At 45.4% G+C, this 14,316-nt stretch overlaps 1 pseudogene; it reads right to left on the bottom strand.

Moving 5' to 3' along the window:
* Positions 1-1,201: 1,201 nt before the first annotated feature.
* LOC148023507 (putative pre-mRNA-splicing factor ATP-dependent RNA helicase DEAH5) overlaps positions 1,202-14,316 on the bottom strand; it is a 128,675-nt pseudogene continuing 115,560 nt past the window's right edge.

Consider the following 14,316-nt stretch of genomic DNA (forward strand, 5'->3'; position numbering starts at 1 on the left):
TCTAGATGAAATACTTGATCACTAGACACTTGGGTTATTGTTAGAGATTATCCCCTGGACATGCATTTTCCTCATTCGGGCTGTGTACATATGTATTTTCCAGCCAGGCAGCCATTCGAGAGTGTTAAAGTGTGCGAAGCAGATGTGTTGCCACGTCAGCAGGCGACTGTGCAGGTGCCACGTCAACAGCCACATCATCAGTGCCACGTCAGTTGCCACGTGCCAGATCAGGTTGGACAGGTCAGCAGATCAGGTCGGCCATGGGACGCGTGCCGATTCGTTTCCCCTCCGACCCGTCACCGTCGGCCCTGCTCCACACGCATTGACCCGTCACCTCTCGGCCCGTCCGAGCCCCGCGACCTCTCGGCCCTCGGCCCTCCCTTTTGGCCCTTGGTCCCGTCAGCCTCGGCCCTCGGCCCCTGCCCTTCGGCCCCCGTGTCCTCAGCCCTTGGCCCCTGCCTTCGGCCCTCGGCCTTGCCATCTTCCTCGGCCCCTGCCTTCAGCCCTGGGCCCTTGCCCTCAGCCCTCGGCCCCGCCCAGCATCTCCCCTCGGCCCTATCGCGTGCGTCAGCCCCCCGCCCTGCCATACTCCACCATCATCCTCTTTCCACCTCCATGACGCCATCGGGTCTCGCTAGGGGGTCACACCCACTAAGTTCCTTCCTAGTCATAGAAACAACCTTTACCCAAACTTCTTGATCTCGTTTGACCACATGTCTTGCATCAACTATCATTCTCGAAGCAATTTGAGAAACATGGACAATACCCCTTTTGCGTGCATGAAAGCTGGAGAGTTGTACGAAGCAACCATTATCCATGACTCTAGAAACCCTGCCATGGTACAAAGCAAAAAGCTTTACCTCTTTAGGGGCACCCTTAAAGCCTCGATCTCCTCTCTCTCCAACTCATCATTTTTATCATGGTTCCTATAATGATCTTTAGCAGCCCTATCATAACTATCATGGTGGTCATGTTTCTAATCATTCCATTTGGTATTCCTATCCCCATCCCTGTCCCTGTCCTTGTCTCTACCCCTGCCATGGAAGGGAAAGAATGCTGCTATCAACACCAAAGCGTTGGCACTACCCCTGTCTAGTTACTGACAACAATAGGATAACAACACTGCAATGATCATTTTGAGTAACTCCTCTCCTGGATTAATTTTGCAGCCACCTGATCATGCTACCTAGAAGCAAAGTCATCACCTCTTTGAGAATAAAATGACAGCCACCAAGTCACCTCTTTGGGAAATGGGTGTCATGACAAGGGAGTCTAAACCAAGCTTGGGATTGTAGACATTCTGTTTTGCAAATCCTGGGTCAACTACACAACAAATGCCATCAATTGTCAACAAGGCTTCAGCAATGTTGGTGGCTACTACCACTTTCCTTGTTGCCGGAGGAGCTGGCTCAAAAATTCTTGTCTGCAACTCACTGGGGAGGGCACTATAGACAAGGAGAATGATTAGCTCAGGAATGTCTGGGCCCAGCCCTTTCATCCTTTCATATGGAATTTGGCAGGCTCTGTCAATCTCTTCCTGGCCAGATAAGAACAACAGTATATCCCCATCTGGTTCAGTCAGATGAATCTGCAGGACTGTTGTAGCTGAAAAATTAACCTGAAAAATTTTCAGCATCCAGTGTTGCTGATGTAACAATTAGATGCAAGTCAGGTTTCCGACTAACGGACCATTTTAATAGCCCAAACAACACATCAGTATGTATTGTCCTTTCATGTGCCTCATCAAGCATGATCACAAAATAAGCTGAAAGATTTTCATCAACAAATACCTCTCTAAAGAGCATACCATCTGTCATGTACTCTATTACTGTCTCAGGTCCTATACAATCATCAAACCTGATGGCATATCCTACCTCCTCCCCTAGTTTGCAACCAAACTCTTCAACTACTCTCTTGGCAACACACATTGCTGCAACTCTTTGAGGTTGGGTGCACCCAATTTTTCCTCTGGTTGTGTACCTTGCTTCCGCAAGGTACTGCATGACCTGTGTTGTCTTACCTGAACCTCTCTCCTCAGTCTCCGCTAGCACTTGATTGTCGTGAACTACTTTGATCAGTTCATCCTTTAACTTGTATATGGGGAGACTCTGTCTCTGTTCTTGAATTGAAAGCTTTGATCTCTGACCAAAAGTGGGTGCCTTTCCAAACACATCCTTCTTCCACTCAAGGATATCGTAGGTAGAAAGGCCAACACCACAAAGCTCCTGTACCAAACACCTCTCCCCTGACTCTGGCATTGGATCCACCCAAGGTCAATTCAAATCTTTGGGGATGGAGTCCAGCATAGTCCTCTGTTGTTGCTCTCGAAGCTCTCTTCTCTCTTTTGCCAAGGCAGAGTGAGTCATCACAGCCCTTTGCAAAGAGCCATTTGGGATTTTCACAATCTTTTACAAGGGCCACATCAATAGAGTACCGGGTTTGTCCTCTCAAGAATGCGGGCTCATCCTCATTCAGCCATATCTGAAGTTCCTCTTCAGCACCTTCATCTTGATAAAGCAAGCCGCCACCATCTCGGTCACAGTTGGGATAATCCCTCACATCCAAAACCATAGGTGCAATGAGCTGTTTAGCCTCCCATCTCACATGCAGCTGATTGGGTCCTTGATATGGCATTGAACACTTGTATTTTGTATTTTGCTGTAAGTTTATTGGTTGGGCTCATGAATGACCAACGATGAAGCCGTTTGCTTGAAGAGTTATAGGGGAGGCTTTATCGTCATCTCAGTGAAACAGAATGCAAAGACTAAACGTAAAGAGCCAAGTTTTGTTGAAGATTCTTCCATTATGTACATAGCTGAGCTAATTTTCTTGTGTTATGGCCGAGTTAGTTTTGTGAGAGTGCGCAATGGAAGAAAGAACACGAATACAGAGATAAAAAGAGAGAGAGAGAGAGAGAGAGAGAGAGAGAGAGAGAGAGAGAGAGCAGAAAATAAAGAAACAAATGTTGCACTGGAGATGAATACAATGATGTGGACTAGTTCCTGCACACAACCCAAAGCCTCCGTAAAAATGACCAGGCAGCCTCAGTAAGAGCTCATCTTGAACAGCCGGAAGAGGAAGACCCAACCCTGCAGAGTCCATGGAAAGAGCAACTTAAGTACAACAAGGGGTATAGCTCCAGTACTAGGGTCTACTATAACTTATATCTTGTTTTGATACTATCTATTGATGTAACAACTCTTGAGCTAGTATTTTGTAATAAACTTAGAATTAATTAGGTCTGCACAATTGTATTTAATTAGAATACGTAGCGGAAGCATAGTGGGTCCTAACCCACAGGTATTAGAACTTAAAACTAGTTTTTCTCGAGATGAGGACATCTTGATTTCTCTAAGGGGGAGTGGATGTAATGTACCTATCTTAGCACCTTAAAGGTCAAAAAAGAAAATTGATAAAATTAATCAAAAATGTTACATATTATATTACAAGAACCATCAGAGCTCCTCGTCTTCTTTGGGTAGAGCAAGGAGAATAGACATATGTATGGATGGAAGGAGAAGGAGAAAATTTAAAGGAAAAGGAAGAACAAGAATAAGGAAGAGGAAGACGAAGAGAAAGAGGTGGTGGGGGTGAGCTTGAGGCTTGAGCAACAGGTGCCCAAGGTTTGAAGCTTGAGGAGGAAAGCTTGAAGGTTGAGGGTGGAGATTGAGGTACAAGCGGGGCTGCTTTTATAGAGCCCCAGCCAAAAGAAAAGGCCTGGCCAGTAATTGTTGTCGCCTTGATAAAATGCAAACACCAATGCAGCCACCTTGCCCCAAAAGATGCCACCTGATCAAAAGCAAGCTCCACGCTGCCTCTAGATAATGCCGCCTAGGAAAGGCGCAAGGTGGGGACACTCCATATATGGCCATCTAAGCTCCAAAAGATTGTGTTTGCAGCAAATGCAAGTAGTGCTAGATGGTTGGGGTTCTCCTCTGATAAGACGTGCTCTCAGTTAGGCAATGCTACCATGTGAGAGTTCGCAACGCAAGAAAAAATACGAATACAGAAAGAGAAAGAAACAAGAAAGAAAGTTATATTAACATCTTCGAAAGGCCAAATCGGCCTATGAGACCAAAAATTTTTTTACATCCAGGGAGTTTGGGGATTTCCCAAGTCTCAATAAAGCTATCATCTAATGCTATGATAGGCTAAGTGGAAGAAAAACCAAAAAGGAGCACATAGCTAATAGGTACGAAAGTGATATACATGCCAGATACAGTGTGGAACCGCTCATGGAGCGTGATCATCCAAGAATATTTCTCACGAGTCTATCTAACATGGAGAGACTAAAGCGGTGGGGTATGGTCCCTTGGTGGCATTGTAGTATCCTTTGTATCCGCAACATGTGCCTCCTACAAGGGCGGGGGCCAGCTGGATGTGGGCGACGGATTCTACGTCTTGTGATGGCTATGTCAAGGGTGGGCCTCGATGGTGGGGGAGGCTAGGTGGGCTGGTGGGGCCTCTATGGTGGAGAGGATAGTCGGTGCTTGGTAGAACTCTGTGATTGTGCGTTGGTGGGCGGCTCCTTGTCTCCGCTCCGAGGTCTGTAGGAGGTGATCTCTGTAGCGTTGTAGCTCCAGTAGGAAAAGCCCGCTGATCCTGGAAGTCCATCACCTTGGAAAGTGACCCAAATCGCTCTCTGAACAGGCAGTGGAATCGCCCTCTGATCTCATAGTACACGAGACATCTGCATATGTAGTGTTTCTCTGTCTATGGTTCAAGCTGGCAGAGCTGGCAAATCCTGTCTTCTGGGGGGAGGGGGTTTGTACTATACATGCCTGTCTCGATCCGCAGCTAGTGTGAGGATGTGTGGATCTGTCCAATGGTGCATCGTACTCCATGAGATATGTATGCATCCATGTAGCTTAGGCGAATAATGAACCGAATGAGGATATGCGAATAATGAACCCGAATGGGGAACCCGAATGTGTGCATCCCAGAGTCAGTGCAAGAAGGTCACTATCTGGAAGAGAGCCTCTGCTACAAGGGCGCTGCCCCCATCTCTGCTCTGATGATCTCATGTGGCACGAAGGGCTTACTCTGGATCATATGTGATATCATAAGAACCAAGGGTCGCTCCATCTGCTCCCATCCCTTATAGACGGCCTCCCCCTTGGGAAATGGTTGGTCCTGTGTGCTCCTCCTTGTGTGGTAGAGATTCGATCCCCATATGGGAACCCCATACAAAAGTACTAGCATGACCAAGGTGTCGAAGAGCCATAGCTTCTGATGCTCCTAGAGCTGTATGCGGGCACACTGGCTCTCCATTGACCCTAGGGCTGCATAGCCTCGTGTTAGTCTATCTTCTGTTGCTTTCCTCAGAGTAAAGCTCGGCCCTAAGAATGTTATCCCCAAATAGACGTATCTCTGGACCATTTCTATTGTTTCTACGCCATATGTGAAAGGGGGTACTGATCGCCGGATCCATTGGGTAGAGGTGTTAAATATCATGACCTTGGTTTTCCCCAGGTTCGCTATAAGGTCCTTGTCGTGACAAAAGGCCTATAGTGCATCCAGATGGCACTATAATACCTCGGGGGTACTGGAGATGAGGACTATGTGGTCTGCATATAATGTTAGAATATCAAGCTCTCTCATGTGTGTTTGACCGACATGAGCTGGACACAGCTAGTCTAGCTATCTTAGTCAGGTACATTAAATAAGTCGGTGCTACTTCTGGTGTGAATGGTCTTATGACCTTAGGTTGTACTTTCACTATACAGTGTTGAATGAATGATGAAGTGTGTGAGAGGAAGCATGCTGCTTCACTCTGGTTATGATATCTTTCTATCTCCATGAATTTGAACATGGTATCAGAGCCATGAATCGGCAAAGACTGTGTGCCTGGGAGTGTGGCATTGGACTTGCAGGAGCTGAAGTCAGAGGAAAGGAGTCAACTGTCATCTGCAGTGGTGAAGAGATCTGTCCTGTGGCCTTGACAACCATAGCTGGAAGCATGAAGGACTTCTTTCTGATCTTTGTCTAGAAAGGCTTCTCAAGTAAGGTTAGTGGTAAGTCTTGAAGCCTATGCAAATGAGTATCAACACTAAAAACCAGCAGTCGTTTAAAACAAACGTGGCCTGGAAGAAAGCGCAGCATGACAGGGTTGCGTTTGATGGAAGAAACGTAGATTTGGGGCAGCATTACTGTGCTAAATGAAGACCATCAAGCACTTTATGAATGCTAGTTATGTACTTGAAACAACATGGTTGGCTGAAGCAACATAGGTAGCTGAAGAAAAACGAAATTTCAGAGCTGTTGAACACGTGGTCTGTTGGAATGCGCCTATCCTTCAGGAGTGGAACGACTGCAGAAGCAACATACTTAACCATTTGAGCCTTCTAGAGGGGATAATAATCAAGCATTAGAGCTTGATTTGAGTGAGCTTTAATGACCAACCCTACTGCAGATGTAAAAACGAGTTGCTGACAGGTTGCGCCTGGTTCTTGATGCCCAAAATGGGGCTGCATTGACTACTGAAGTGGACAGATTTAATTCAGCACATACTTGGCATCTTGTGTGCTTGCTTGGGGGTCTCCAAATGCTCATTTGGTCATCTACAAGCTGAACTGTTTGTCTGGGCTGCACTTATCAACAGGCTGCCATTGTTGGCTGGGATTTAAGATGCAAAGCACGTGTCAAGTGGAATACAGGCTGGATGCATACCAAGGAAGGTTCTTACCTTGCTATTGCCCCTGTGGAAGCTCATGTGTGAGCTGACATACAGTTGCATAGGTCTGAATAGATCGGGCTGAACAGTCATTGAAAGTACAGTGACATTTTACACTTGTATGGTCTGAGATTTGGATGCTATTTGGCATGTACACTGAGCTTGAATGTAGCATGTGATGCTTGGCAGAAGACATGTCATTTTTCTTGGTAAATTTGGAGCTTTTGGTGGCCTGATCTGAGAGTTTGTGACAGGCTGAAAACTGTCAAAAATTGCAGACATAAAGCACTCATTAGTTACTCTAGTTCTTACAAGAACTAGTTGAGTTCATCAGCCATATAGGTACTTGAAGGCTTGGTTTGTGACTGACAAATGCTTGCGCATTGGAGACTGAAGTGATGCGAATGTCTTATGGTTCATTGGGACTGAAATGAATCCCTGTTGCCAGTGCATTGGCTGTCTGGAACCTGGAATGTATTTACAACATTCGTATCTGTTGGTTATGTACTGTTGTGTGTTTTTATGCCTATGTATGCCTTGACACATGTACTAGCAGCCATCTATGAAGGTTTGGGACATGTATGACATGTATATTACTCAGTTTTGGGGTTGAAATCATTGCTGGTCACTCCCAGAATTACAGTTTTCAGACTGCATGTCTGTACCCTGGCAGTGAGGTTGGAAGAGTTTCAACTGAAGTAACTACATTGCATTTTTCTTGACTGTTTTGCTTACAGTGTATCCCACTTGTTGTGGACTGTTCTGGGGCTGCTAGAGGGTCGAAATACCATGTTTTTTAATGCAATTAATTGCAGAAAATTGTCATATACAGTTGAGGGCTGAAGTTTGTCAAGTTGACTTACTGGTTTGCAGGTAGTCAGGCAGTGTCTATAAAATTGCAAATGATGATAGAACGGACAACATAACCCAGATTGTGGGAGAGAAGCTTGATAGCAATAGCAACAATTATGCAATATGGAAGTTCCGCATGGAGAACTTTCTGATAGGCAAAGGCTACTGGGAGCTTGTCACTGGAGCTGAAGCTGAACCCAGGTTGCCTACTACAGAAGAAAGACCTGCAACACAAGAACAGCTGCGAGCTCATCGACTCTGGACAGAGAGAGCACGCAGGGTTTTGCATTGGCTGTCCTTGTGTATATCAGATGCCATGGTTATGCAGATTATGAATTGTCGCTCTCCAAAAGATGCATGGAACATCTTGGTCAGGTATTATGGCACTACTACAAGTGCAAGGAAGATCCAGTTAAAGCAAAAGTTTAATAATATGGAGAGAAAGAACAGATCCATTCAGGAGTATATAACTGAGATAAAGACTATTGCAGATCAGCTGGCATCTGTTGGTTCACAGGTTGAAGATGAAGATATGGTTGCAGTGACCTTGAATGGTTTAGGTCCTGAGTACAAGTCCTTTGACACTTCAGTGTCTGTGCGGGCTGAAATGCCTGACTTTAATGAGCTGGTTGCATTATTGATTCATGAAGAGGTGAAGCTTGGCTTGGCTACAGGATCAAGCGGTTCAAAGAATAAGGATGCAGTTTTTTACTCGAATCAGCGCGGCCGTGGCAGCCGTGGCAGGGGTTATGGATCTGGCAGAGGAGGCCAGCAGAATGCATCCTATGGCAATCAAAATCAGCAGCCATCAAATGCAAGAGGTCGTGGAAATTTTCGAGGCAGGGGGAGATCTAACTCCCGTGGTGGGAGAGGCTCATGGCAGCAGCAGCGTCAGTCAGACAATCCAAACAAAGACAAGGATTGTCATTACTGCGGCAAGTATGGGCATATTACAAAGGACTGCTGGAAGAAGCACGGGAATCAGAAGGGTAAATAGCATGGACACTATGCTACGTCCAGTCAGGCAGATGATTCTGGTGATCGACTGCTTGCCATGTAATATGTCAAAGACAAGATTGTTGAAAAATCATCTAATGATGCAGTGTGGTACATTGACTCAGGGGCGTCAAATCACATGACCCCTCACGGTGATTGGTTCACAGATATGGTGGCTGAAAAGCATGGCTATGTATGCACAGGTGATGACATGCAGCATAGCATTGAGCATAAAGGCAAAGTGCCTCTTGTGGTTCATGATGGCAGGAAGAAAAATCTGCATGATGTCTTGCATGTCCCTTCAATTACGAAAAACTTATTGTCTGTTGGTCAGATGACGAAGCAGAACTTGCAGGTTAGATTCAATAAGCATGGCTGCTTTATTGAAGAGTTTGGCAATGGCTGCAAGTTGATAGCTCGTGGTCACAGGCACGGCAGAATGTTTACTCTTGATGCTTCTTTGCCAGAGCTGAATTCAGCTATGTTTGCCCATGGTTCTGGCACTGTTAGGGATTTGGAAATCTGGCACAAGAGAGTGGGGCATGTCAATTTGCAAAGGCTGCAAACTATGCAGAAGAAACAGCTGGTCACAGGTTTACCCAAATTCCAATATTCAGATATTGGTCATGTATGCGAGGCTTGCTAGTTTGGTAAGCAGTCTCGATTGCCGTTTGTTAGGCATGTAAGGCAGAGTACATGTCCATTGCAGTTAGTGCACTCTGATGTTTGGGGGCCAGCTCATAATGCCTCTATGGGAGGTTCTAGATACTATGTATCTTTCATTGACGACTACAGTCGCTATACCTGGCTTTACATATTGAAAACAAAAGATGAGGTCTTTGCTATTTTTCAGCAGTTCAAAGCGCAGGTTGAGAAGGAATTTGAATGCTACATCTCTTGCTTGTGATCGGACATTGGTGGGAAGTATGTATCAAATGAATTTGCTAATTTCTTGGCTGAAAATGCCATTCGTAGGCAGCTCACCTGCAGCTACACTCCGCAGCATACTATAACCTTGGTTTTCCCTAGATTCACGGTGAGGTCTTTGTCTTGGCAAAAGGCTTGTAGTGCATCCACTACCATGGGTGCTGCATTTTCACGAGAGTGTTACAGTGTGTGGAATCTGGCAGGCTTTCATGCACGCAAAAAGGGTATTGTCCATGTTTCTCAAATTGCTTCGAGAATGATAGCTGATGCAAGACATGTGGTCAAACGAGATCAAGAAGTTTGGGTAAAGGTTGTTTCTATGACTAAGAAGGAACTTAGTGGGTGTGACCCCCTAGCGAGACCCGATGGCGTCATGGAGGTGGCAAGAGGATGATGGTGGAGTATGGCAGGGCGGGGGGCTGACGCACACGATAGGGCCGAGGGGAGATGCCGGGCGGGGCCGAGGGCCGAGGGCAAGGGCCCAGGGCTGAAGGCAGGGGCCGAGGAAGATGGCATGGCTGAGGGCCGAAGGCAGGGGCCGAGGGCTGAGGACACGGGGGCCAAAGGGCAGGGGCCAAGGGTCGAGGCTGAGGGGACCAAGGGCCGAAAGGGAGGGCCGAGGGCCGAGAGGTCGCGGGGCTCGAACAGGCCGAGAGGTGACGGGTCAATGCGTGTGGAGCAGGTCCGACGGTGACGGGTCGGAGGGGAAACGAATCGGCATGCGTCCCATGGCCGACCTGATCTGCTGACCTGTCTGACCTGATCTACCACGTGGCAGCTGACGTGGCACTAATGACGTGGCTGCTGACATGGAACCTGCACAGTCGCCTGCTGACGTGGCAACACATCTGCTTCGCACACTTTAACACTCTCGAATGGCTGCCTGGCTGGAAAATACATATGTACACAGCCTGAATGAGGAAAATGCATGTCCAGGGGATGATCTCTAACAATAACCCAAGTGTCTAGTGATCAAGTATTTCATCTAGATCCAAGAATCGTGTCATTTGGACACATACTTCTCAAGTTATGGCCAAAGGAGTGGTTATGGGACACTTGGACAGCAAGCTTGAGAGGGAATTTTTTGATGACCTTGTGCAAATGCGGAAAGGGATTGAACAATGCTCTCTTAAGGTTGACAAGTTTGTTGCTGAGGCTACTTCACTTTTTGAGAAGTTTTCTCTTACAACTTCCCATGATCCCAATTCAACATGGCAAGTGGATCAGCAAGTTCCAATGCAAACTCCTACTTATGGGCATCACAATTGGGACTCATCTTTTTATGGTTATCAACATGAAGACTATCATGGGCAGCTTGTGCAAGTGGACATGGACATTCATCTTTTACATTGCTGAGCTGCCGGAGTACTTCATCAAGAGCTTGCTCACCACCATCCATGCTGTCCTCCTCGCAAAGAAAGCCAGCAAGGATGAGCTCTCAAGTATAATAATAACAGAGGAAGATGATAATGGTTCTTCTCGACGCTCATTAAAATGGATGAGCTCTCCAAAGAGATGGGAGGCCTTTTCAAGTAACAGAGTAGATGGGATGCAACTTTTACTAGCTTTTATATTTGGTGACATCTTAGCTATCTAAACTTTAGTGCAAGTTGATAAGAAACATAGAAAGTTAGGAACACAAGACATATATAATCAAAATAACAATAATACATTGCGAAAAATTCGAACTTCTATTATATTGTGATTTTAAAAAATATTTGGAATATCTGACTAGCTTTAATTTAAAAAAACCCATAGAAGTTTTAATTATCAAAGGTGGCCCCATAATCTCACATAAACATCCACTGAAAATAAGCAAAATAAAGAGAATATGTAATATGTATGTGCAATGTAATATATTATGTAATATGTATGCGCAATGTGCATATGCCATGCAGTCTTGTAGATTATATTGAATATTCTACCTATATACACCCATATGAACCTTTTTTTAAAAGGTATAGGTACATCATACATGCATACATATGTGTACATCAGGGAGGGGGAGAGCGAGACCTTGTCCATTGTCGAGACTTGGCGTGCTGCGCAAATGAAGTACCACAGGCTCAAAAAGGTCACCGTGGTGAGACCTTTTTTGACATGGCAGGCAAACTACAGTTCAACTAGGAGAGGCCCGATAACGGTGGGGAAATTCTGTGTTTCACCATTTCACAGTTCAACTGAGACACGTGGCACAAGCAAAGGATGCCTATTACAGAACAGACATGGAAAAAGAGATGCAATGGAGATGAGATGAGCTTACCTCATGTGCGCCAGATTGGAAAATGGTGCACCCTTTCTAATTGTGCAGTTAAACTGGCTTCGCCTGCCTGGTACGTCATGTGCATGTGCAGAGGGTATGACGACGTTCACCACGAACAGCTCCTTTTTTGACTATTACTCTTTTGGGCACTTCTTTGTGGTCAAACCTCTTTCCCATTTTGGTCAAAGATATCTGAAACGATGTCATTGGGCCCGCGGCACCTCTCCATGTCACGGTGCAAGAAGTGTAACATCTCACTATGTTTTGAACCAGCTCTTGTTGTTGCTAGTCAATTCTTAGGATAGCTCAAGAGTCCCTTGCAAGTGATCTCTTAGGCACTTTAGTCCACTCACCAAGCTAAAGATGGGTCATTTAGTATCATTGAGTTTGCGAGGTTGCACATAGGTGCAAGATCTAGAGAGAGAGAGAGAGAGAGAGAGAGAGAGAGAGAGAGAGAGAGAGAGAGAACTATGGGAAATAAGATTTTTAACTCATTGGCTCTTTTATATATTTGTGTGGCATGCTAGGTTGTTTTGTTATTGGGTATTTGAGAAGAAGCCCTAGATTCAACTTCATTTGGTTAGGCACCTCTTTCATGATATGCCCTTCCTTCCTTTTTTCTTAAAACTGCTGCAAATATTATAATAATTTGGGTACTCCACGCAATGGTAAACCCCCTCGCCCACCCTCCCCCCCTATAACGAGTCTATCGTTGTATGTAGATAACCCCTTCAGAGCTTCAAGCCCGGGGTTATTTGTGTGTTTTGTCTTGGATTTTTAGCCCTATGATGTAAGATCATGGATGTATTTTACCTTGAGGTCTATGCCCTTGGGGAGTTTTAATAGAAAATGATAATCTTCTGTGGTAAAAAAAACGGTCGCGTGCTTCTTCACAAAAAATACACATCTTGCATGCAAAGCAATGATGGCATCAACATTCCCTACAATATTCACAAAAGAGGGATAAAATATTTCCATCTACATTGTGCCAGACGTATGTGTGTGTGGGTATGCTACTCCCATTACAAATCCATAGACCGATACACACTACCATGCCAATGAAACACACTCCCACACATTTGTTCAAACTCCCATAGTAAATATCCCCATACTCTTTGCACGTGTACCTCACTTTTACATTACATTCCACTCTAAAACATACATGGACCACAGGGATACCCTTGCTAAGTAGTCTTACCTCAAAACCATCTTCCATCATATATCCAAATTTTGAGCATAACTTTTTAGATATCTTGCATAATTTAAGCAACCTTTATTCCTAGCTCAAACACTCAAGCAAATTTGAGCTAGGCTCAAGTCAAGAATCCAAGCTTACATGGTTGTAAAACCAAAAAAATGGAGAGATTGCGATTTTGTGGCCATATTAAAAGTTACAATGGATAGATGGATGCACCTACTTTCCTTTAGTTGAAGGATTTCTTCAATTTCATCAACCTTGGGAGCATCTTCCATAGTAGGTCCAACAAACTTTCCCAAAAAAGGGCATTGCAAACTAGCACGAAACACATTACGTATCCTTCGATGGGTTCTTGGAAAGGAGTGGGGGAGGGGGTGTGCCATGTTGTGGGCTGGTGTGGGGTTTTTAAGGGTTGGGTGGAGCGGGCTTTTTGGGAAGGGAGAGAGGGTGTGTGCCATGTCATGGGGGAGTGGGTTTTTTGGGGTTGGGTGGAGCGAGGTCTTTGGGAAGAGAGGGAGAGGTGTGCCATGTCGTGGGAGAGCGAGGTTTTTTGGGGTCGAGTGAAGCGGTGTTTTTTGAGAGAGGGAAGGGAGATGACATGCCATGTTGTGGTGGGAGAGCGGGGTTTTTTGGGGTTGGATGCAATGGGATTTTTTCAGGAGGGGGATGTGCCATATCATGGGGCGTTGAGGGGTTTTTTGGGATTAGGTGGAGTGGGATTTGGGAAGGGAGAGAGGGTGTATGTCCTCTATTCACAAAAAGGTTAAACTCGTTTGTTAACCTTATTTTTCCTATCCCTTTCCTATTGCTTTTCCTCAATCACATTTGGATCATATGTGCTGCATCTACCCCACCAATTGGTGAACTACCTCCATTGACCTCAACGAAGAATTGTACATCCTTGGTCTTCTTATTTCCAACCATGATAAAGCTATGCAAGTGTAGGTGAAGGAGAGTAATCATATCTTTTTTGAACTCGCTAAAAGAAGGCATGCTTGATATTCCTATACATAATATCAACCTTCTCATCTGGTTTCATAATGGCATATATCAACCCATTTATGTGTGCCTCTAATGATCCAGACAGCTTCGTCCCTTTCCCACCAAAGACAAGCCTTATCCATAGATCTAACAACCTAATAAGTTTACCTTTTGAAAGCTGGAGTCTTTCTTGAGTCACTAAAGTGGCCCTCAGTATCTTCTCTTGAGTCTGAATTTCTGAAAGCGAGGTACCTCTCTCTCTCTCTCTCTCTCTCTCTCTCTCTCTCTGTGAATTTGAAAACGAGGCGCTCCACATCCGGGCCTCTCATCCTCAAATTCGCCAACCTGGTCTCCCGACGAGCCTTCCTCTCTAGGAGGACAGCTCAAAAAGGGGAAAAGGTCTATTTGGAGGATGACGTCACACCC

The sequence above is a fragment of the Lygodium microphyllum genome, chromosome 16, assembly GCF_053477565.2.
Source record: "Lygodium microphyllum isolate KBCC chromosome 16, Lygodium_microphyllum_v1.1.10, whole genome shotgun sequence".
Classification (NCBI taxonomy): domain Eukaryota; kingdom Viridiplantae; phylum Streptophyta; class Polypodiopsida; order Schizaeales; family Lygodiaceae; genus Lygodium; species Lygodium microphyllum.